The sequence below is a fragment of the Pelophylax lessonae genome (assembly GCF_965119305.1).
Source record: "Pelophylax lessonae genome assembly, chromosome: 4".
Lineage (NCBI taxonomy): Eukaryota > Metazoa > Chordata > Amphibia > Anura > Ranidae > Pelophylax > Pelophylax lessonae.
This window is the reverse complement of record NC_138771.1, coordinates 673,882,998-673,908,572: the sequence shown is the minus strand read 5'-3', so window position 1 is coordinate 673,908,572 and position 25,575 is coordinate 673,882,998. Positions and strand designations below refer to the sequence as shown.

General features: G+C 43.3%; 1 protein-coding gene across 1 annotated transcript in view; it reads left to right on the top strand.

Moving 5' to 3' along the window:
• Window positions 1-25,575, top strand: part of LOC309553400 (NACHT, LRR and PYD domains-containing protein 3-like) — a 1,231,344-nt gene that overhangs the window by 498,904 nt on the left and 706,865 nt on the right. The gene's annotated exons all lie outside the window — the stretch shown is intronic.

Sequence of the window (25,575 nt, the reverse complement as noted above, 5' to 3'; positions counted from 1 at the left end):
ATCAGGAGACACATCTCAGCTTCTAACTACCCCAGAAGGCAGATTATGCTGCAAAGGATTCTGGGAGTGGGTATAAGTTTGGGGGAAGTGCGTGGCACGGGGTCTTTGGCGGGAGCAGAGTCCCAGGAGGGAGAGGACGGCTGTCTCTCCTCCTGTCTGAGGAAGGTGGATGTCTCGGGGTGTCGCCTGAGTATCCAGAGAGTGCTGAGCTGAGTGAGCTGAGGGGATCCGGTGTGCTGAGAACCAGCGGAGAGAGAGAGGGGTCCAGTCCCAGGAAAGCCTACACAGGTCCTGAGTACTGAGGATTGCCCCTGGGGGTCTGCCTAGAGTCAGAAGGGGACCACTCCGGAAGAGGTTCGGGGATCCAAGGTCAGCTAGCTGTAAAGGGGGTACCTGGGTTGAGGACCCTGAAGTTACAAAGGGAGTACATAGTCAGTGGACCCTGAAGAGTTAAAGTCAAAGGGGGCGCCTGCAGTTGGGCCCTGAATTGTACAGAGTGTGTCAATTACAAGTACAGCTATACAGAGTTAAACTTCATACTACCTCAAGCCGGCCAAAGCGGGGGACAGAATTCAGTGATTTACACAGCACAACAGTGTCAGGAGTTCTACAGTTCTCAGTCCTGAATCTTCTGGATTAAAAGTAAAGGATTCAGCACTTCTGTGTTCTACAAAGTATTCTTAGCATTAGTGATCGCCGGCTGGCATCAAGGAAGCGCCAATGGGCATTTTCAGGAGTAAAGTCCCATGTGTAATTAGTTTAAGCCTCAAGGAGTATCCCACTCATTCCCTTCTCCCATCCCCTTTAAATCAAATAAAAACCACAAACAAAGATGTCGGAGTTGTCGCTGCTTCAGTTCTCACACCCAGGGTCACCGCTCACATGGGCTGGAGAGACTACCGGTACTAATGGCAGACCCGCATCCGGTACTAATGGCAGACCCGCATCCGGTACTAATGTCAGACCCACATCCGGTACTAATGGCAGACCCGCATCCGGTACTAATGGCAGACCCGCATCCGGTACTAATGGCAGACCCGCATCCGGTACTAATGGCAGACCCACATCCGGTACTAATGTCAGACCCGCATCCGGTACTAATGGCAGACCCACATCCGGTACTAATGGCAGACCCACATCCGGTACTAATGGCAGACCCGCATCCGGTACTAATGGCAGACTCGCATCCGGTACTAATGGCAGACCCACATCCGGTACTAATGGCAGACCCGCATCCGGTACTAATGGCAGACCCACATCCGGTACTAATGGCAGACCCGCATCAGGCCACAGGCCTGGAAACCTTGCTAGAGTCTAAGCTTACACTAAACACTGCATATACTGCAGCCTTTGTATCTCCCAAACATTTCTTTATTATGGTGTCAGCGTCCCAACATGCAGAGAATAATGGTTGTATTTACAATAGAGTCTGGAGTGGGCTAAGGTGCTACAACCCCATGTAGGCAGGTGCTGTCTATAAGCCCCACTACAGGTGGAGCTCGGCCAAAGCGGCAAAAAAGAAGGGGAAGGAAGTCCTGAGGAAATTGGTTCCTCTATGATAGGGGTAGGCAACCATGGCACTCCAGCTGTTGTAGAACTGCAAGTCCCATGAGGCACTGCAAGACTCAGACAGCTATAGGCATGCCTCCCCAAGGCAGAGGCATGATGTAATTTGTAGTTCCAGCACAGCTGGAGGGCCAAGGTTGTGCTCTATGACTTCCTGCAGCCACAGGGAGATAGCTATCTGATTAGACGCTGGCACCCCATGTGACCCGAGTGGCCATCTTGGGTCAGGCAGAGTCTATTTAAGACTCCAGCGCCCGCATTTGGCATGCTTTATGTGAGTGGCTAGCATAGGGACAGGATCATCATCTGACAGGGACAGTGCTTAGGGTGAGAACCCGCTATGGAGTGACCCAGATAAAGACTGGAAATGCTGGCGGTGTGGTTGCTTTGGGCATTTAGCCAGGAGCTGCAGCCATCCCAAAAATAAGAACACCCAGAGGCTGCCATTAAGATAGAGGCTCCCAGTGCAGAGGGGCAACTTCTGGAAATGGCAAAGCAAGGTCCCCACAGGTCAAAGGCTATAATTGCACCAGGTCCAGTTGTTAACACCCAGATGGTCCTGTGCTTGATTGACAAGGGGTCAGAAGTCACCGTTATAGAGTATGAGATGTATGCCCAGTGCTTCAGGACTTAGGACCAATTGAACCCCTCCTGGTTATCCCCGAAGGCATCCAGTAATCTACCTATTATGGATGAAGGAGTTATCTGGGTTTGGATCCAGATAGATGACAAGGTAGTGTAGTCTATTGGCATTGTGGTGTTCCATAGTCCAGTAAGCTTGATGATGGACCTCCCTCGTCTTGTAGCTAAGACTGAGCGATTGGGAAGGTGGGCACAGGACTATGCCCTGCTAACTGTCTGGCTTAATCTGATCAAGGCTTTTGAGGCCCACCGGCAGGCAGCTAGATGGCAGAGTGAGCTGGTGGGAGTGGTCTGCATGCCCCCCCAAACAAAAAGAGGCTGTTTGGTCCCTGCTGGTTGGAGCCCACAAAAAGCTGAAAGGGTCCATGGTGATGGGTAAGCCTTACAAAGTCCTCAGGGGGCCCAGGGAATGGTTGGCAGCCCGCACCATGTCAAGGGTTTACAGAGGGAAAGTGGTAGTCCAGCTCATCAACTTGGGAACCTCCCTGGATCCACTCCTGAATCACACCACCATGGCAAATCTTTACATGGTACCCAGCCACTACATTTCCAGGGCCCAGCCATCTGGGAGTGATACTACCATATTCCCCCGGGCTTTTGCTAGGAAGTGAAGGACTTAATCCGTAACATGCTTCAGAGTGGTGTAATTTGAGAAAGTTGCATAAACAATATGGCAGCTTGCGGTTCTGCATGGACTATCATAGGTCGAATGCCAGTACCCACCGGGATGCCTACCCCTTGCCCAAGGTAGAGGTGTCACTCATAGCCCTGGGTCAGGCCCAATACTTTTCTATACTTAACCTAGTGATCGGCTACTAGCAAGTCCTGGTAAGGGAACAGGACTGGGAGGAGACAGCCTTTATCAACCCCCTGGGACTATATGAGTTCAATCATCTGCCCTTTGGGCTGAACAACCGCCCTAGTATCTTTTAACAGTTAATGGAAAGATGTTCAGGGAACTAAAATTTCAACTAATAGCAATCTATCTCAAAACATCATCATTTTCTCCAAAATGTTCGAGGACCACATACAACACCTGAAACAGGCGTTCACCCGTCTGGTCCAATATATGTTAAAGCCCAGCAAGTGCCAACTGATGCATCAAAAGATTCAGTTTTTGGGGCATGTTGTGGAAGCTGGGGGAGTCTCCCCAGACCCAGCCAAGGTCCAAGCATCACAGGAGTAGCTCTCTCCCAAAAGGATCACAGAGCTGTGCTCTTTCCTGGGGCTGATGGGCTATTACCGGCGGTTCATCCCCAGGTTTGCACAGATCACCGCACCACTCACCCAGCTGCTAAGCGGTCAATCTATGTAGAGGAAAGGGGGATCCTCCCCCTCGATCCACTCAAAGTGACAGAAACCACAACAGTTGGCCTTTGATGCCCTTAAACCAAATCTGACATCCGCACCTCTCCTGGCCTACATCGACTACTCAAGACCCTTCTAGAAAGAAGTTTACAGAGCATTGGGGTCACCCTAACTAAGGGGTAAAATGGACATGAAAGGGTGATTGGCTACACAAGCCGTAGCATACGGCCCACCAAGTGGAACTCCCACAGTTCCTTTAGACTTGCACTATTAGCTCTGGTTCACAGTAATATCCGCGCTATGGAGAAAACGATCTATTTCTAGATTTCTTAAAAATGGCTGCTGCCTACCTCTAAAATATAGACCAATGGTCAATATTAGATAAATGTGGGGATAATGAGGTATCTGGCGCTGCCCTAATATATTTATAATTACGGGTAATATATCATATATGTGGGGTTAGTTCATATATATATACATACATAAGGTGCAATGTATAAACCAATAAATTATGCAAGTAATCAATTAATCCAAAAAACAATATTATTAGAGTGACTTAGTGCAGTAAATCAGTGCGCATGATTTTCATAAAATATACGTGCGCATGTGCAGCAGTGATAGGTTGCACCAAATAGTGCTAGCAGTGATATCTCAAAGCCATAGTAAAAAAATTGTAAAAATTGTATAAAATTCATAAACTGCTAGTTAATATCGGTGATACGTGAAAATGTATCAATTAATAAATAATGGACGGTGTAAAAAACTTGTAATAGATTTTGAAAAAATAAGAGTGATAAAATATTATCCGTGCGAGTGATAAAAATTAGCTTTGACAAGAAAAAAATATGTATGACATATATGGTAAAAAATATATAGATCTTTGGCGGTAAAAAGTTCAATCGTTTGGGTGAATAAAAATTAAGTTCATATAAAGTCCATATGAAAGTGCAAATGAGGGTGAGCTATTGCGGTATTCGGCTCCGTGGGTGCTTTCCGTGGTGCTCCGGGTATAAGGGTGCCGAGTGTGGAAACAGTGCTCCCTTAGTCCCAACTCTGCCCGCACTCACCAGAAGTTTTCACCCCTACAGGGGTAATCAGCGTGTAAGACCTGAATCTGTTCCCTAGTCCAGGATGGTCCCATAGGCTGATCCCTTTTCAGTAGCCGTATATACCGTATGTGTTATATGCCCCTCGTGCTCATAAGCCGTGGGTCCAGGGTTCCATATAGAGGAAGGAAATCTCGTATAGTGAAGTACCGTTTTAAATAAAATCCACTTTATTCATAAAAAACAATGTACTCACATTTATTAAGCAAACGTAGACATAGAAAAGCATAGGGACCGCAAGACCCTCTTTGGCGGTGGTTTCCGGGACGCTGTGCTGACCAACCGCCGGATATGCGCTCCACCAGTGCGGAAGTGACGTCGTTACGCTTGACGCGTTTCATCATCAAATGACGTCTTGGCACTATTAGCTCTGGTTTGGGCCCTTTTGGAAAGGTTTTCAGATTATCTCATGGGAGCAGAGATCGAGGGCTTCATGGATAATAATCCCCGTACTTATCTGGAAACAGACAAATTGGGGGCATTAGAACAGAGGTGGGTGGCTCGGTTCAATCACAAGATACAAAAAAAAAAAAGATCAGGATGCCTGACTTACTTTACAGACACCTGAATTATTATTTATTATCAGAATTTGTACATCCCCACCAATGACCAACTGTGTCCCATCTATCACTCCATACCAATGACCAACTGTGTCCCATCTATCACTCCATACCAATGACCAACTGTGTCCCATCTATCACTCCATACCAATGACCAACTGTGTCCCATCTATCACTCCATACCAATGACCAACTGTGTCCCATCTATCACTCCATACCAATGAATTATCCAGATAAATAAAAAACTTCAATAATGCAGCAACTATCACATGAACATTCCATGACCTGAGTGTGTGATGGCGGCTACACAAGGGGCACAGCTCATTCTGCACCTCATTTCTGATGACAAAGCAAAAATACATACAAGTCCCAGCACAACCCACTGCCATCAGTCCTGGATCTATACAAGTCCCAGCACACCCCCATTGTCATCAGTCCTGGATCTATACAACTCCCAGCACACCCCACTGCCATCAGTCCTGGATCTATACAACTACAACTCCCAGCACACCCCACTGCCATCAGTCCTGGATCTATACAAGTCCCAGCACACCCCACTGCCATCAGTCCTGGATCTATACAACTACAACTCCCAGCACACCCCCATTGCCATCAGTCCTGGATCTATACAACTACAACTCCCAGCATACCCCACTGCCATCAGTCCTGGATCTATATAACTACAAGTCCCAGCACACCCCACTGCCATCAGTCCTGGATCTATACAACTACAACTCTCAGCACACCCCACTGCCATCAGTCCTGGATCTATACAACTACAACTCCCAGCACACCCCATTGCCATCAGTCCTGGATCTATACAACTACAACTCCCAGCACACCCCATTGCCATCAGTCCTGGATCTATACAACTCCCAGCACACCCCACTGCCATCAGTCCTGGATCTATACAACTACAAGTCCCAGCACACCCCACTGCCATCAGTCCTGGATCTATACAACTACAAGTCCCAGCACACCCCACTGCCATCAGTCCTGGATCTATACAACTACAAGTCCCAGCACACCCCACTGCCATCAGTCCTGGATCTATACAACTACAACTCTCAGCACACCCCACTGCCATCAGTCCTGGATCTATACAACTACAACTCCCAGCACACCCCACTGCCATCAGTCCTGGATCTATACAACTACAACTCCCAGCACACCCCACTGCCATCAGTCCTGGATCTTTATAACTACAACTCCCAGCACATCCCACCACCATCAGTCCTGGATCTATACACCTACAACTCCCAGCACACTCCACTGCCATCGGTCCTGGATCTATACAACTACAACTCCCAGCACACCCCACTGCCATCGGTCCTGGATCTATACAACTACAACTCCCAGCACACCCCACTGCCATCAGTCCTGGATCTATACAACTACAACTCCCAGCACACCCCACTGCCATCAGTCCTGGATCTATACAACTACAACTCCCAGCACACCCCACTGCCATCAGTCCTGGATCTATAAAACTACAACTCCCAGCACACCCCACTGCCATCAGTCCTGGATCGATACAACTACAATTTCCAGCACATCCCACCACCAACAGTCCCGGATCTATTCAACTACAAATTACAGCATACCCCACCACCATCAGTCCTGGATCTTTACAACTACAAATTACAGCATACCCCACCACCAACAGTCCCGGATCTATTCAACTACAAATTCCAGCATACCCCACCACCATCAGTCCTGGATCTATACACCTACAGCTTCCAGCACACCCCACCACCATCAGTCCTGGATCTATGCAACTGCAACTTCCAACATACCCCACCGCCATCAGTCCTCGATCTATACAACTACAAATTCCAGCATATCCCACCACCATCAGTCCTAGATCCATACAACTACAACTCCCAGGACATCCCACTGCCATCAGTCCTGGATCTTTAAAACTGTAAGTCCCAGCACACCCCACAGACATTTTTCCTAGATCTATACAACTGCAGATCCCAGCACACCCCACTGCCATTAGTCCTAGATATATACAGCTACACCACACTGCCACCTATCCTGGATCTATACAGTCCTGCACACCCCAGCATCAACAGTCGAGAATATATACAACTACAAGTCCCAGAACACCCCACGATCAACAGTCCTGAATCTATACAACTACAAGTTCCAGCACTACCCACAATCAACAGTCCAGAATCTATACAACTACAAGTCCCAGAACACCCCACCATCAACAGTCCTGAATCTATACAACTACAAGTCCCAGCACACCCCACCTCCATCAGTCTGGGATCTATACAATTACAAGTCCCAGCAATGCCACCATCAGTCCTTGATTTGTACAGCTACAAGTCCCAGCACACCCACCACCATCAGTCCTGGATCCTCCATGACATAAACATGCTGCTATCATATATATATATGTAATAGCACCGAGGATATGGAATGACTATTGATCTGGACAGAAATTATTTCTGATAAAATCATTACAAACCCTGCAGAGAAATAACGATTGTAACACATTACCTGTACCTGATAAGATGATCTGATCCCTTCTAAACATTCAAGATGTTAGAGTTCCCCTTTATATGTCTGTAATGTCCCCGTACTGAGTAGCGGTTTTTATGGCTCTCATTTCCCATTCTCATCTCATAAACCACACAAGTCTGAGCTCCATCCAACTCATCTCCCTTCCCCTGACCACAGACGCAAATCATTTACTGAGGAGAACAATATCCAAAAGGGAAACATTTTGGATACACGACCTTAAAAATTACCGACCACTGGGCCTTAACATTGACTGGGACATTAAAGCCCATATTAATAACTGGTAAATATATGCTATATCCACCTCTTCATTTACCTCCTCCAAACTTTATCACATGATATCCAAATATTATGCTTTTATTCTATTATATCTCCACCAAATTTTATATTAGTCTATCTAACATCTATCGGGTGTAATTCATTTATGCACCCACATTAGATATGCACATAAATTATGTTTTTAACAAATGCATTTATACACCCTATGCAGGTGTTTTATGTTCATATATTTTTAATCGCGACCTTTCTTTTATATGTTTTTACATATGTATACACATTATATATTTTCTCCTTGAGACTTTATGCATGTATACATGTATAATACATCTTGAGTTTCCTTTTAGAACTTTCAGCACTTCCAAGCATCTGGCAATTACGTTTTAATTTATATTTTATTAATAAAGTTTTTGATTGTAATTGGAATATGTGGTAATATACTCTGATATTCTGCCAGTTCGCTTGTAAAATTGTATACTCCAGGGGATCTTGTTGTCTCATTTGTAGCCAACCTTTCAATATTTTGACCCCTGTTTTGTTCTTTAATCAAAACACTCTGAAGAGTGAAAGAGAATTGAGCAAGCGTTCTTCCATTTTGGTTTTAGAAGACATTTTGTGAACATTGAGATATTAGTGTGTATATTTTGCTGAGAACAAGGAAAATAATCTAGTCAGGTCTCAGTGTCCTTCGTCCCCTCTTATCTTGTTTGTTCCCAAGACAATGGCTCTACAGATTCCAGACACATCTGGGTTTTGGTGAGAAACCGGCCGAGCTAATGTTTCTTCTATCTACAGAAAGTCACATATGAAACAATGTATAATCGTGGAAAGTTACAGGTGACCAGGGGGGGGGGGGGGCGTAACTGTATTCTCAGTGTTTTCCTATGGGGACATTTTATCATATATTTTTCTTTGATAACGCTGTGATTGACGGCGAAACGCGTTGACGTAATTCCGGTTGCGGACAGGACGGAACGTCACTTCCGGTCAGAAACTTCCTGCTCGTGGAACGCACGCCGAGAGCTGCGAACACGAGTTGATTTGTTTATGCCTGAATATTTTGTCGGTTTGTAAGTATTGACTTGGCTTCACCAATAGTATTAAACCAGTTCTGACTTATTTCACCATGTATGGCCTCTTTTCTATTTAATGGTGGAAGCGGGAGCGGACCTATTTACATCTAGTGGAGGTTGTATGGAGGAATTTCCTTGAGAGATTGGAAGAAATAAGGGCTACTGTGCAATAATCCATAAGGCTTCTATTTATTGGCGTTTTGGTGAGTGGGGAACCGAGAGGGGCACCTATCACCTTTGGAGCACTTTATATATCTGGCACTTCAGCACCTTATTTTTTGGATCACGTCTAAGGACTTATATATATTTTAACTTATTGAATCACGTCTAAGGATTGCAATTTATTCACATTGTATTTATATTGATTTAGTATAAGATTTTTAGCACTCGAGCACTTATTTATCACTTTTATATTAATTTCACTTGTTTTATTATATTTAATATATTTATTGTTGCGAGCGCTGCATAATTTTGTATGTACTGTTTTACCTAAGATTTGCTTAGTGTGGCAGCAGCTGCATATAATTTGATCACCTTTATTTTTGATTGTACAATTATTTAGGAGCGCGGGTTTAAATTAGTATTATCACATTTTATCATATAAACTGTATGAAGTAAAGTGCAACGAAGTCAGGTGACTTTGAGCAATTAACACTGCAAGTGTCTCTTTGTTCAGAGTAATCTCCGGAACCGCTGGGCTACTCAGGAGGGATGTGTTGGAGCTGGAGAGAGTCCAGAGAAGGGCAACTAAACTGATTAGGGGATTGGAGAACCTTACTTACGAAGAGCGTCTGCAATCGCTTGATTTATTCTCCCTGGAGAAGAGACGCCTGAGAGGGGACATGATAGCAATTTATAAATATCTCAATGGGGATCTCAGCTTAGAAAATAAGCTGTTCAGTCGAAGGGATTGCACGAGGACTCGAGGACATACAATGTGAATAGAGGAGAAGCGTTTTAACCTCAGGCAACGAGGAGGGTTCTTTACTGTTAGGGCTACAAGATTGTGGAATTCTCTACCACATGAGGTGGATTCTGCGGGAAGTATGGTGGCTTTCAAAAGACTCTTAGATGTACATCTCAAGGATCAGAACATTCAGGGGTATGAGAGATGATTACGGCCACACACACCTACACAGGTTGAACTGGATGGACTATCGTCTTTATTCAACTTCACCTACTATGTAACTATGTAACTTGTGGTACAACCGGGGCAGGTCAACAAGCCTATACTTCACTGGAAGTGATATAATTCAATCAAAGAGGAAGTAATGAGAATTTCTGCTGCCTCAAGCCAGGAAGGGGTTTGGGATTTTTTATGCAAGGATTTGAGATAGTTTTATATAAAAAAAAAACAATTTATTAGATTTAAAAAAAACATTTATGTTTTTGGTGTAGGGCTATAGGCTCTATTGTGCGAAGAAGTGTTAAAGAGTTGAGTTTTACAGTGAGAATGGTGACTTTGGGGATAGTATGAATGTAAACATTGTAGAAAACCGAGTGTTTGTTTCCGTTCCGGGTCTTACAATGTAACAGGAAGTGAACCCTGCCGGAATTATGCGGTGTGTCTTTGTTGTGAAGCCCGGGTTCCTGCTACGTGATGCCAGAAGTGCTGAATTGTACTTGCCATAAATAAGCGGATGGTGACGGCGTGGCTTCCCTCCAATCCCAGTGGTCGCCTTCTAAGGGGAAACGCGTCGGCTGGAGAAGCTGCGCTGTCAATTCTCGCGGCCGCGATCATCTGAACTATTCATTCGCCCTTCATTTTCAGCTTACATATAAGTGCTCTACGTTTAATAAAAACCTATCATTGAGATAATGCACCATTGCCTGCCTTTACTTTCTCATATGGGATCATCACTGCGGATACACACCGGGAGTGACCCATGGAGGAAGTTTACATCTCTATTGAAAAGGAGCCATAGTAGGATTATTCAGAGAGCGCTTACCTGGATACCAGAGATTCTGGAGATCATTGCAAATTCCCCAACCCTATCTGTGACATTCTTACATCTGGTAAGAGTCTCATACACACTTTTACACGAGGTGAAAGATTGGGTTGTGGGAAGATTCTTGCTGTGCCATACTGGTCTGTGTCATCTTTATAGTGCATGCCAATTCATCAGCTGGTAAGGGTACCATCACCTTATCCACATCACATGGTGCCTTAGGGGGATAAAAGTATGCCAATCCTGCACCTGTTTCTACTTTGTACTTGCACCTTATAACCAAGAAGATTCATTTGCACATGTTTATGGACTTTATTGGGACTTTTTATCACCATTTATTTACATATCTTTTTAGCGCGTGTTTTCACACACACAGTGCATTTTTGTTGTGCATTATTTATTAATTTATTATCTTAATGGTTTATACACAATTTACACACATTTTTCACAAAGTGTTTTTCTTTTGAGATTTACACATTTGATGATTTTTTGTATTTATATCAAGCGCACCTATACACCATTCTTAATGTTACTTTGTACCTCTGTATCTCACATGTGATCAGTGTTTATAAACAATGTTACTTTGTATCTCTCTATCTCCTGTCTGATCAATGTTTATAAACAATGTTACTTTGTATCTATCCCCTGGCTGATCAGTGTTTATAAACAATGTTACTTTGTACCTCTGTATCTCACATGTGATCAGTGTTTATAAACAATGTTACTTTGTACCTCTGTATCTCCCATGTGATCAGTGTTTATAAACAATGTTACTTTGTACCTCTGTATCTCCCATATGATCAGTGTTTATAAACAATGTTACTTTGTACCTCTGTATCTCACATGTGATCAGTGTTTATAAACAATGTTACTTTGTACCTCTGTATCTCACATGTGATCAGTGTTTATAAACAATGTTACTTTGTATCTATCCCCTGGCTGATCAATGTTTATAAACAATGTTACTTTGTACCTCTGTATCTCTCATGTGATCAGTGTTTATAAACAATGTTACTTTGTACCTCTGTATCTCACATGTGATCAGTGTTTATAAACAATGTTACTTTGTATCTATCCCCTGGCTGATCAATGTTTATAAACAATATTACTTAGTACCTCTGTATCTCACATGTGATCAGTGTTTATAAACAATGTTACTTTGTACCTCTGTATCTCCCATGTGATCAGTGTTTATAAACAATGTTACTTTGTACCTCTGTATCTCCCATGTGATCAGTGTTTATAAACAATGTTACTTTGTACCTCTGTATCTCACATGTGATCAGTGTTTATAAACAATGTTACTTTGTACCTCTGTATCTCACATCTGATCAGTGTTTATAAACAATGTTACTTTGTATCAATCCCCTGGCTGATCAATGAAACCTGTAGTAATATTAGTGCACAAACAACAGCTACTGATGGGCGGCACAGTGGTGAAGTAGTTAGCACATTCACATAGCAGCAAGAGGGTCGCTGGTTCAAATCCCAACCACGACACTACCTGCCTGGAGTTTGCATGTTCTCCCTGTGCCTGCGTGGGTTTCCTCCGGGTACTCCGGTTTCCTCCCACACTCCAAAGACATGCTGGTAGGTTAATTGGACCCTGTATAAAAAAAAAAATTGGCCCTACTGTGTATGTATGTGAGTTGGGGACCTTAGATTGTAAGCTCCTTGAGGGCAGGGACTGATGTGAATGTACAATGTATATGTAAAGCGCTGCGTAAATTGACAGCGCTATATAAGTACCTGAAATAAATAAATAAAATGTTGTTTGCGCACTAATATTACTACAGGTTTCATTGTGCATATTACCACCTATTTTTTAAGGATTCACACTCTACTTGGTTTAGGGTGCGATTTATCGCTGAATTATTAGCAAAACTTTTTCCACGGATTAATTTCTTTTGTTATCATCCATTCACTGGGAATTAGTGCCGATTCTTTCCCCATATGTACATTTATCACGGTGGTGACACCGAGTAAATTGGCAGCTTTTTACTCTTTACTTCTTTTCTCTTCTTTTTTTTCTTATCACTATTACCTTTTAATTAGATCATCCCCACCCCTCTGGTAGCGCATTGGTCTCTTTACCCATTCATTACAAACAATGTTACTTTGTATCTTTCTATCTCCCATCTGATCAATGTTTATAAACAATGTTACTTTGTATCTCTCTATCTTCTGTCTGATCAATGTTTATAAACAATGTTACTTTGTATCTCTCTATCACCTGTCTGATCAATGTTTATAAACAATGTTACTTTGTATCTCTCTATCTCCTGTCTGATCAATGTTTATAAACAATGTTACTTTGTATCTCTCTATCTCCTATCTGATCATGTTTATAAACAATGTTACTTTGTATCTCTCTATTTCCTGTCTGATCAATGTTTATAAACAATGTTACTTTGTATCTCTCTATCACCTGTCTGATCAATGTTTATAAACAATGTTACTTTGTATCTCTCTATCTCCTGTCTGATCAATGTTTATAAACAATGTTACTTTGTATCTCACTATCACCTGTCTGATCAATGTTTATAAACAATGTTACTTTGTATCTCACTATCTCCTGTCTGATCAATGTTTATAAACAATGTTACTTTGTATCTCTCTATCTCCTGTCTGATCAATGTTTATAAACAATGTTACTTTGTATCGCTCTATCTCTTGTCTGATCAATGTTTATAAACAATGTTACTTTGTATATCTCTATCTCCTGTTTGATCAATGTTTATAAACAATGTTACTTTGTATCTCTCTATCTCCTGTCTGATCAATGTTTATAAACAATGTTACTTTGTATCTCTCTATCTCCTGTCTGATCAATGTTTATAAACAATGTTACTTTGTATCTCTCTATCTCCTGTCTGATCAATGTTTATAAACAATGTTACTTTGTATCTCTCTATCTCTTGTCTGATCAATATTTATAAACAATGTTACTTTGTATCTCTCTATCTCCTGTCTGATCAATGTTTCTAAACAATGTTACTTTGTATCTCTCTATCTCCCATTTGATCAATGTTTATAAACAATGTTACTTTGTATCTCTCTATCTCCTGTCTGATCAATGTTTATAAACAATGTTACTTTGTATCTCTCTATCACCTGTCTGATCAATATTTATAAACAATGTTACTTTGTATCTCTCTATCTCCTGTCTGATCAATGTTTATAAACAATGTTACTTTGTATCTCTCTATTTCCCATCTGATCAATGTTTATAAACAATGTTACTTTGTATCTCTCTATCTCCTGTCTGATCAATGTTTATAAACAATGTTACTTTGTATCTCTCTATCTCCCGTCTGATCAATGTTTATAAACAATGTTACTTTGTATCTCTCTATCTCCTGTCTGATCAATTTTTATAAACAATGTTACTTTGTGGCTTTCTATCTCCTGTCTGATCAATGTTTGTAAACAATGTTACTTTGTATTTCTTTATCTCCTGTCAGATCAATGTTTATAAACAATGTTACTTTGTATCTTTCTATCTCCTGTCTGATAAATGTTTATAAACAATGTTACTTTGTATCTCTCTATCTCCTGTCTGATCAATGTTTATAAACAATGTTACTTTGTATCTTTCTATCTCCTGTCTGATCAATGTTTGTAAACAATGTTACTTTGTATTTCTTTATCTCCTGTCTGATCAATGTTTATAAACAATGTTACTTTGTATCTTTCTATCTCCTGTCTGATCAATGTTTATAAACAATGTTACTTTGTATCTTTCTATCTCCTGTCTGATCAATGTTTGTAAACAATGTTACTTCGTATCTCTCTATCTCCTGTCTGATCAATGTTTATAAACAATGTTACTTTGTATCTCTCTATCTCCTGTCTGATCAATATTTATAAACAATGTTACTTTGTATTTTTCTATCTCCTGTCTGATCAATGTTTATAAACAATGTTACTTTGTATCTTTCTATCTCCTGTCTGATCAATGTTTATAAACAATGTTACTTTGTATCTTTCTATCTCCTGTCTGATCAATGTTTGTAAACAATGTTACTTTGTATCTCTCTATCTCCTGTCTGATCAATGTTTATAAACAATGTTACTTTGTATCTCTCTATCTCCTGTCTGATCAATATTTATAAACAATGTTACTTTGTATTTTTCTATCTCCTGTCTGATCAATGTTTATAAACAATGTTACTTTGTATCTCTCTATCTCCTGTCTGATCAATGTTTATAAACAATGTTACTTTGTATCTCTCTATCTCCCGTCTGATCAATGTTTATAAACAATGTTACTTTGTATCTCTCTATCTCCTGTCTGATCAATGTTTGTAAACAATGTTACTTTGTATCTCTCTATCTCCTGTTTGATCAATGTTTATAAACAATTACTTTGTATCTCTCTATCTCCTGTCTGATCAATGTTTATAAACAATGTTACTTTGTATCTCTCTATCTCCCATCTGATCAATGTTTATAAACAATGTGTGACAGCATGGTGTATGTCACCCAGGATTCTAAACTAGGCATCCAACATGATTGTTTTATTTAGAGAAAACTGTTTTTTTTTTTTTTTAGTTTCCTCATTGGTTGGTATACTGCACTTAAGGCGCCTTGTGTTTTCCTCATATGCTCTCTCTATTCGGTGTACTCTCTTCAGGGGCATTTCTCCTCTTATCAGGGGCTAAAGACACAAACACATCACTGACTCCCAGAAGGGCAGATCCCACTTTAGCAGCACTAACATAGTTACACAAAGGGTTAAACAGCACACAGTCACTAGGATCCCACTTTCAGGCCCCTACCCCCTGTGCCTCCATTGACTTGAATACCCCCTGTCCAATATTGGCTAGACCCTGTACCCTGAATCTCCAGGCCGGATGCTCAGTGCACCCCCTCAATCTGGCTCAAAAACTGCTTCTAGGAACAATCTGCCCCCCCCCCCCCCCAGTGTCTCCTGAGCTGAAACCTCCAGTGAACCCTCTGCAGGCTACAGCTAACCTTCCCGGAAGGATCTCCTCCTCTAGGACAAGAAACCTGATGCACCAGGGCCTCAGACTATTTTTTTTCTTCTGCCACCTGCTGGGCACCCCGGGCACCCCACCCCCCAGGGATTTGCTTAAATTGCATAAATATTCAAGCCTTGGGTCTGCCTCTTCTAATCCACTGCATTCTAGAACCTACTAGAAGGCATGGAGAAGTAGTTGAGCCTGCAGCTTGTGAGACCCTGAGCAACCAACAATAATCAACTGCATCTGAACCTGTTTATTCTGTGTATTTGTGCTTTTGGTATGTGTAAGCTGCTCACTCCAGCCATTGCTGAAACTCTGAAACCTGCTTTTTCCATGTTCTGTTAAGTCCCAGTTCACACTAGGGCGACCTGTGAGGCGACCTGGTCGCCTCACAGGTCGCCGCAGGTCGCCTCCCATAGGGAAGCTGCGGACCCGTTCTAATAGGTGTGACACAAGTCGCTCCGACCTAGAAAAAGGGTCCGGAGCTTCTTTGGGGCGACCAGGAGGCGACAGCCATAGACTTCAATGTTATGAAGTCCGTGGCGGCCGCTCCGAGGTCGCGGCCCGCTGCTCGCACCGCGATCTCGGAGGTCGCCCCGGGAAGTAGCGTCGCGTGTATGTGAACCGGCGCTAAATGTGTTTTGTTTATTTTGTTTAAGCATCTGTAGACTGTTCTCTTTGCTATGTTTTCTCCTACCTTTAATTTATAGCCTGTTTTATAGACTCTAGCCTTTAGAGTTATCTCTATTAGCTGTCCCATTATAAATCCGTTTCTGAAGTGAAATCCTGCTCTGTGTAAGCAGCCTTCCTTTATTAATTCCTGATTAGTCAATTGTAAAGCACCCACCCCCATCTCTAACAGTATAAAAGAAAGCATTTCTTGGGGAAAGCATGTGTGCAAGGGGGGCACGTCTGCTTTTGGGGCTCATTCTTAAAGTGGGGCTATTTCTATAAGTGGTAGCACTTCTGACTCTACACTTCAGTGAATGAACAAAGAAAAAGCTGAGATAAACACCATACTGACTACAGGTGACCTTATACCCCTTCAGCTCTTTCTCCTTGTAACATGCACTCTCTACCACTTCTTCTGATAGCCATGTCCTCTATCCTTAAACTCTCTCCATCATTTAACTGTACTGAACACGCCCATCACCCTGCACCATCTGGCCGCAGCCGCAATCAGCACATTCTAGTTCCCATCTCTCTTCTTCCCAAGACCAGACTCCCTTTCTCTTGAACCCTTTGGAACGCCCGCTCTGTCTGTAATAAACTCACCTCTCTCCATGACCTTTTCATCGCTAATTCATTTAATCTACTTGCCATCACTGAAACCTGGCTTCACAAATCCATCACCACGTCTTCTGCTGCCCTATCCCAAGGTGGTCTTCTATGGACTCACTCCCCCAGACCCAATGGACGCAAGGGAGGGGGTGTCAGGATCCTTCTAGCCCCACATAGAACCTTTCAGGTACTTCACCCACCTTCCTCTGTGTCACTCTCCTCATTTGAGGTACATTGCATTCGTCTTTTCTCTCCTGTTTCTCTAAGGATAGCTGTGATCTACCGCCCACCTGGACAAGTATCAACCTTTCTTGATGACTTCTCTGCCTGGCTACCATCCTTTCTCTCTTCCAAAATCCCCACAATCATTCTCGGCGACTTCAACATCCTTATTAATACTAACACTCCTACCACTTCCAAACTTCTCAGTCTAACCTCCTCCTTTGGATACATGCTTCTACTCACTCTGAAGGCAATATCCTTGACCTTGTTTTCTCCCACCTATGCACCCCGCACAACCTTTCAAACAATCCTTTCCCTCTCTCTGATCACTACCTTATTAGTTTCACTCTCTCACTATCCTCCACCTCCTCTCCCTCCAGCTACCGTACAGTTACCCGTAGAAACCTACGCCATCTCAACCCTTCTCTTCTCTACTTTGCTACCGACCACCTCTATGACAAAATCGCACCCCTGTCCTGCACCAACCTAGCCACTTCTGTCTACAACGCTTCACTCTTAGCCTCCCTGAACACACTGGCCCCCCTCACCACACACCGAATCAGGCCCAGACCCCTTCAACCTTGGCAAACAGATAACACTAGAAGTCTGAAAAAGCATAGCCATGCTCTTGAGCGCCTATGGCGTAAGACTAGGTCTCAGAAAGATTTCAACCAATATCTGCCCTCCAAAAATACAATTCCAGTCTCCACACTGCCAAGCAGACCTATTTTATCACTCTCATTAACAACTTGTCATTCTGCTCCCAGCAACTCTTCACTAACTTTAATTTTTGACTCCATCCTCTACTACCCCCTCCCACTGACTCACTCACTGCCCAGGAGATTGTCAACCACTTCAAACAGAAGATTGATACAATTCGTGAGGAAATCATTGCTGTTCAGATACCTTCCACGCTTTACGCTTCATGCCCACAGGTGTGATCATTACTTCCTTCATTCAGCCCCACAACTATAGATGAGGTTGCTAAACTATTTGCTAACGTCCACTTAACCACCTGCCCTCTGGATCCTGTTCCCCCTCAAATGCTACGTTCACCTTCTGGCTCTATTCTACGCTCTCTAACCCACATCTTCAATCTCTCCCTCTCTTCTGGCGTCTTCCCCAACTCTCTAAAACATGCACTAGTCAGCCCTATAATTAAAAAGCCCTCACTGGACCCAACCAATCCTAATAACCTACGCCCTATTTCCCTGCTCCCCTTTTTATCCAAACTCCTTGACCGTCTGGTCTACAACCGACTGTGCGACCACCTTGCCGAGAATAGCCTCCTTGATCCCCTTCAGTCTGGATTTCGGCCTCAACACTCCACTGAAACTGCTCTCCTAAAACTGACAAATGGTCTACTAACAACCAAAACCAATGGACACTATTCTGTACTCCTACTTCTGGACCCCTCTGCTGCCTTTGATATGGTTGACCATCCCCTCCTCCTCAATTAACTCCACGCTGACAGTTTGCACAATGCTTTACAACTTGAGGGTAGACAGTACAAATACAATACACTTTAAAAGAGGAGGAATCAGAGGGCCCTGTTTATTAGAGCTTACAATCTAAGAGGGAGAGTCAAGAGATTTAAGAGGTAATAACTGTGAGGGGGATGTGTTGATGGAGAAAATAACATATACAGTTGTTGGTTAGGGGCCAGATAGGCTTCTCTGAAGAGATGAGTTTTCAGGGATCGTCTGAATGTGGACAAAGTAGGAGATAGTTGGACAGATGGGGGTAGAGCATTCAAGAGGATGGGAGAGCTCGGGAGAAGTCCTGGAGGTGAGCATGGGAAGTGGTTACAAGGGAGCTAGAGAGCAGGAGGTCCTGGGAGGAATGAAAATAACCATTTGGTTGGTATTTCGAGACCAGGTTAGTGATGTATCTGGGGGCCAAGTTATGGATGGCTTTGTAAGTTATGGTAAGTATCTTGAATTGAATTAGTTGGTAGAGTGGCAGCCAATGGAGGGGTTGACACAAAGGAGTAGTAGACACAGAGTGGTTTGTAAGGTGGATGAGCCTGGCAGCAGCATTCATGATGGAAGCCAATGAGGAGGGAGTTGCAGTTATCAAGATGAGAGATAACCAGGGAATGAATTAGAAGTTGTGTGGTGTCGTTGGTTAGGAAGGGGCATAGCTTGTTGCCAAGGTTGAGGTGGCAAAGCTTTGGATAGGAAGGGGCATATCTCGTTGCCAAGGTTGAGGTGGCAAGCTTTGGATAGTTCAGAGTCCAGGATTACACCTAGAACCTTGGCATGGGGGACAGGTTGATAGTTGAGCCATTGATTTTGACAGAGAAATCAGGGGAAGAGGAACATTTTGGATAGGTTGAGTTTGACGAAGCGATGTGACATCCAGGCTGACATGTCTGTTAATGTATGTGTGTAAGTTGATGATGCGCGAGGAGACAGATGGAGTGAGCTGAGGGGTGGAGAGATAGGTTTGGTTGTCATCTGCATAGAGATGATATCAACTGACCCAGGGAGGAGGTGTGAATTGAGAAAGGAGAGGTCCAATAACAGAACCTTGGGGGACCCTGACAGAGAAAGGAAGAGGAGAGGAGGTTGTAGAGTTGTAAGTGGCACTGAAGGTGCAGGTGGGATGAGAACCAGTGAAGGGTACAGTCACAGAGACCAAGGTAATGATGTTTTTTGAGGAGGAGGGGAGATCTACTGTGTTAAAGGCAGCAGAGAGGTCCAGGAGAAGTAGTACAGAATAGTGTTAGTTGTATTAGCTGTTAGTAGATCATTTGTAAGTTTAGGGAGAGCAGTTTCTATGGAGTATTGAGGGCAATATCTGGACTGAAGGAGATCAAGGAGTTTGTTCTTAGTCAGATCATGGTCACTCAGTCGGTTGTAGACCAATCCTTCAGGGAGTTTGCATGTATGGACTCTGCATAGTACCACTTCTCTTGCCCTGTACGCCGGGTGTCAGTGGTGTTTTGTTACATGAAGTTGTAGTAATATATTTGTTACAAGGCTACGTTGTCACAATCAGGTGAATAGTTTCAGGTTACGTTATTCTCCTTCTTCCTATTATTTCACACACTTGACTCCAGCTCAGGAGAAGAGGGAGCGAGGGGAGGAGACATCAGACTACAGAGGAGAGACAGCAGAGACTGGAGGAGACTCCATCAGGAGACATCAGACTACAGAGGAGAGACAGCAGAGACTGGAGGAGACTCCATCAGGAGACATCAGACTACAGAGGAGAGACAGCAGAGAGTGGAGGAGACTCCACCAGGAGACATCAGACCACAGAGGAGAGACAGCAGAGACCGGAGGAGACTCCACCAGGAGACATCAGACTACAGAGGAGAGACAGCAGAGAGTGGAGGAGACTCCATCAGGAAACATCAGACTACAGAGGAGAGACAGCAGAGAGTGGAGGAGACTCCACCAGGAGACATCAGACCACAGAGGAGAGACAGCAGAGAGTGAAGGAGACTTCACCAGGAGACATCAGACCACAGAGGAGAGACAGCAGAGAGTGGAGGAGACTCCACCAGGAGACATCAGACTACAGAGGTGAGGACAGCAGAGAGCAGAAGAGACTCCACCAGGAGACATCAGACCACAGAGGAGAGACAGCAGAGAGAGAAGGAGACTTCACCAGGAGACATCAGACTACAGAGGAGAGGGAGCAGAGAGTGGAGGAGACTCCACCAGGAGACATCAGACCACAGAGGAGAGACAGCAGAGAGTGAAGGAGACTTCACCAGGAGACATCAGACTACAGAGGAGAGGGAGCAGAGAGTGGAGGAGACTCCACCAGGAGACATAGGACTACAGAGAGTGGAGGTAAGAGGTCATCCCAGTACATCAGAGAGGTAGGATGGAGCAGATGTATGAACTCTTCTATATGTCAGAAGAACAGGAGGCATCTATTACCCCCGTACTCGAGCACTTTGTAGGGCTGAATTGTATTTTGTGGTTTGGGGTGTATAGAGTAGATGGAGGAATCTATTAGACATCTTTCAGTCTGCAGGATGTGTATGGCCAGCTTTAGGGATTCCAAACATTCCCCCTAAAGATATAATTACAAAAATAAAATCAAAGTTTGTTAAAAATATCAGGAGGTTCTAAATGATCACAGCCTAAAGTGGACCTACTAATCTCGTATGGGAGCACACAGCCTGGGTACAGTCCTCTTTCTGAACCATACCAAGCCCATTCATATCCTCAACATTGGGGGGTTTGTTGCTAGGGGGAAATCCCTGGGAAAGCACCTTGTTCCCATAATGATGAGGAAAGGGCCTCTTCCCGACAACCCTGGCTCAGTGGTTGTGCAGAAGAGTGGGTGGGGGGCTTATCTGAACCAACCCAGAAGTACCCTTTAACAATAAAGGGGTGCCCAGGTACCGCCCCACCCATGTGAAGGAGTAAAGGCTGGATACGCAGTACACCTACTCATTCAAGAAAAAGTGAAAAGTAAATTCAAAAACACGCAAATTCACTTTTCATTACAAATGATCCCCCCCCCCCCTAGCAAATTTCCCACAATGTAAATCCACTTTCAATTATATTGTCCAATAATGTAGATCCATCTCAATCAACCCACCAAAAAAAAAAAAGCAAAAGAAGCTGATGTGATCCAATCCGATGACTGGCTGTGGTGGATGCCAGCTTAGTAGAAACATGTGTAAGAGATCTTTATCTAGGAGGTGTCAGAACATTTATACAACAATCTATTTCTACTAAGTTTAAATAAACCAAATACAGCTTTGGACTGAATATGGACCACTATATATGTCAGCTTCCTTTGTCAATGGTTGTTAGGGAAGCAGCGGGTGCCAGCACCTGCTGTGTCATCAGCAACCATGGCGTCACCTGACCCCATTTATTTACTGGCCAGGATTTCCCAGCCATGTAAACAAAGGGGCAATTCTACCTTGCCATCACTCATCACATGACCATATTTGGACAATGACATTAACTTATTTGCTTAATGACCATGGCCATAGTTGGTCAATGACCTCACTGGGTATAGCCCACCTCTTTGTTTACATTCAGCACCGGGGGAGGATATGTCAGTCACTGGGATTTTTTTTTTGGCAAGCTGGCGGGTGTCAATTTATTATAATTGATGAGGATCTGCATCGCTTTGACAACATGACTGACAGAGAGCGTGAGCACGCTGTTACCAAGGCAACTGGATGCCATACACGCTACCCAGACATTGTACCGTACCGCTCTCACCGCCAACTCCACAGAGCAGGACGGGCGGTGAGAGCGGTACGGTTGTACCAGATTGTGTTGCTGACTCGTATTGATTCGGATGTTTAGATCTACATGCCTGAAAGATTTATTGTAACTGGAAGCGCATTTTATGAAGGAGGGGGAGGGGGTTGTGTTTTTATACAATGAACGTTGTGTTTTAGCAGTATTACACTATCAGTCACCTTTCTTTCCATGATGACTTTATTGGAGCTCATGCTGCAGAAAGAATATCGCTCATAACCTATCAGTGACACCCTAAGGTGGATTAAAATAAACAGGAAACAGAAAATCCAAAGTTCACTCTGGTGGCGTGTGACGCGGTTGCGGCTGATATCTGGATGCTATCATTATTTAAAGGCACAGTGTATCATCTTTCTGATGAGTGTTCATTACCTAAGGGGAATGACGAGAGGTGGTGAAGGCGCATGGTGGGAACATCCAATTATAAATACACGGGTGAAGGAAAAGGACTTTATTGGACTATTAGGATTCTAATGTTTATAAAAGGTCTCCTTTGTGATAACAAGAATGTTTTATAGTGCTGCCAATGTGTGTCTTTCCAACTGTTATTTATTGTTGTAATTTGGTAAGGTAACGCGTGGTAAACCTACTGCCACCCTTCCACCCAAATCCCTTACTGATTGTTTACAGGAAATCAAATCCTGGCTCTTCTCCAACTTTCTCAAATTAAATTGTGATAAAACCAAGATTCTCCTCATTGGCATGCAATCCACCCTGACAAAGCTTAACTGTTTTTCAGTTAATATTGATAACTCTCCAGTCTTTCCCTCCCCTCAGGTAAAGAGTCTGGGTGTCATCCTCAACAGTACTCTATCTTTCCAAGCCCCCATCAGTAATGTCACTCAGTCAGCATAATTCCATTTATGCAACCCCCCCCCTGTCCATTCCTCACATCCAACAGTAGGGATGATCGAACGGTTCGGGTCGACCATCGGTTCGACCCGAACATTGGCTGTTCGAAATTCGGCCGAATTTCAAACTTTTTGCCCAAAAAGTTCGGAATTCGCCCACCAGAACCGCCCAAAATGCACTGGGTCAGGAAATGGGCTTAAAAAGCCAGTGATTGGCCCAGAAACATTAGGAAAAGCTGATTGGAGTGACTAGGGGGTCCAGAGGCCAATCATTAGTGAATATGCCCCCCAGTATATAAGCTAGCCCCGCCAAATCTCTAGCACAGTAATACAGGGATGTGGAATAGAGTGCAAGCATTATTGTTACTCCTGCTATTCTTTTACTGTGAGGAAAGGGATATGCAGTGTAGTTAGTGTTCTGTATACCATCATAGTTAGATTTAATAATTTAGTTTCTGTAGGGACAGTAAAAGTGTTATGGTGACCGTAGTGTAGTTTAGGTGACCAGACCCTGCCATGTCAGCCTGACCGTAATGAAGTTTAACTGACTTAGCCTGCTGCCATACCAGGGTGACCGTAATGTACTTTAGGTGAACTGATTCTACTATGCCAGGGTGACCGAACTCAAGGTGACCGTAATGTAGTGTAGGGTGAACTGACTCTACTTTGCCAGAGTGACCAAACCCTTCCATGCCAGGGTGACCGCCATAGAAAAAAGTTTGTTTCTATTACAATTGCAATAGAACAGGATGGTGGCTTCGCCCCTGTGATACCCGGCTTTTTGTTGCAGGCGTTTTTGTGGACGTGTTTGGAGGCAGGCATGACATCTGAACTTCTGTGTAGGGGTATATATATATACACACACACATGTATGTATATATACACCTACACATATATAGGTGTGAAAATAGCAGAACCCTATGCCAGAGCTAATGAAATAATTAACAGGCATAGGGCTCCGCTCCTATCACACCTATATGTGTCTATGTGTATAAATACATATAAGTGTGTGTGTATATTATATATACCCCTATACAGAAGTTCAGATGTTATGCCTGCCTCCAAAGACACCCAAAAAAAATGCCTGCAACAGCACACCTGGGCGTTTTTATAGCAGGTGTTTTTTTGGGCATTTTTTGGGCGTCTTTGGAGGCAGGCATAACATTTGAACTTCTGTATAGGGGTATATATACACACATACTTATATGTATTTATACACATACACATATATAGGTGTTATAGCAGAGAAGCCATATGCCTGTTAATTATTTCATTAGCGCAGGCATAGGGTTCTGCTACTTTCACACCTATATATGTGTAGGTGTATATATACATACTTGTGTGTGTGTATATATACCCCTACACAGAAGTTCTGATGTCATGCCTGCCTCAAAAAACATCCACAAAAAAGCCCAATAAAACGCCTGCAACAAAAAGCCGGGTATCACAGGGGCGAAGCCACTATCCTGTTCTACTGGGTTCGGGTCCGCCAGTCACCTGCAATTGTTCCCAAGAGAGGCAGAATGGCGTAAACAAGGCAGATCGCCGATCAACAGGGAAGAAGATAGAGATCATGTGTTTCTGAGCCACCTAGTGGCTATGGCATGAAATCACATACAGGTACGTGATTTCATGCAATAGACTCACTTTGCTGCAGTAAATGTACTGCCCCGCCGCAGTAAATGTACGCAGGGGGGGTTGCTAACCGGTTAAAGGAATTTCACATTTTAAATGTTCCCATTAAACATCATTGAAATCACTGATCCCAACCAAATGGAATATTTTTGTTTTCTTTTGTATAACCCCCCCCCCCCTCCCCCCCTCCCATGTCATTTGTCTGACAGTCCATTGGCTATTATTCCAGGAAAAAGTCAGAACATTTTGGTTTTGTTTTTTACCATTTGGCTCCCATTGACTTCAATGGGGTTCAGATTCTACGCTCAAATTTTATTCATGTTCATTGAACCGTGCTTTA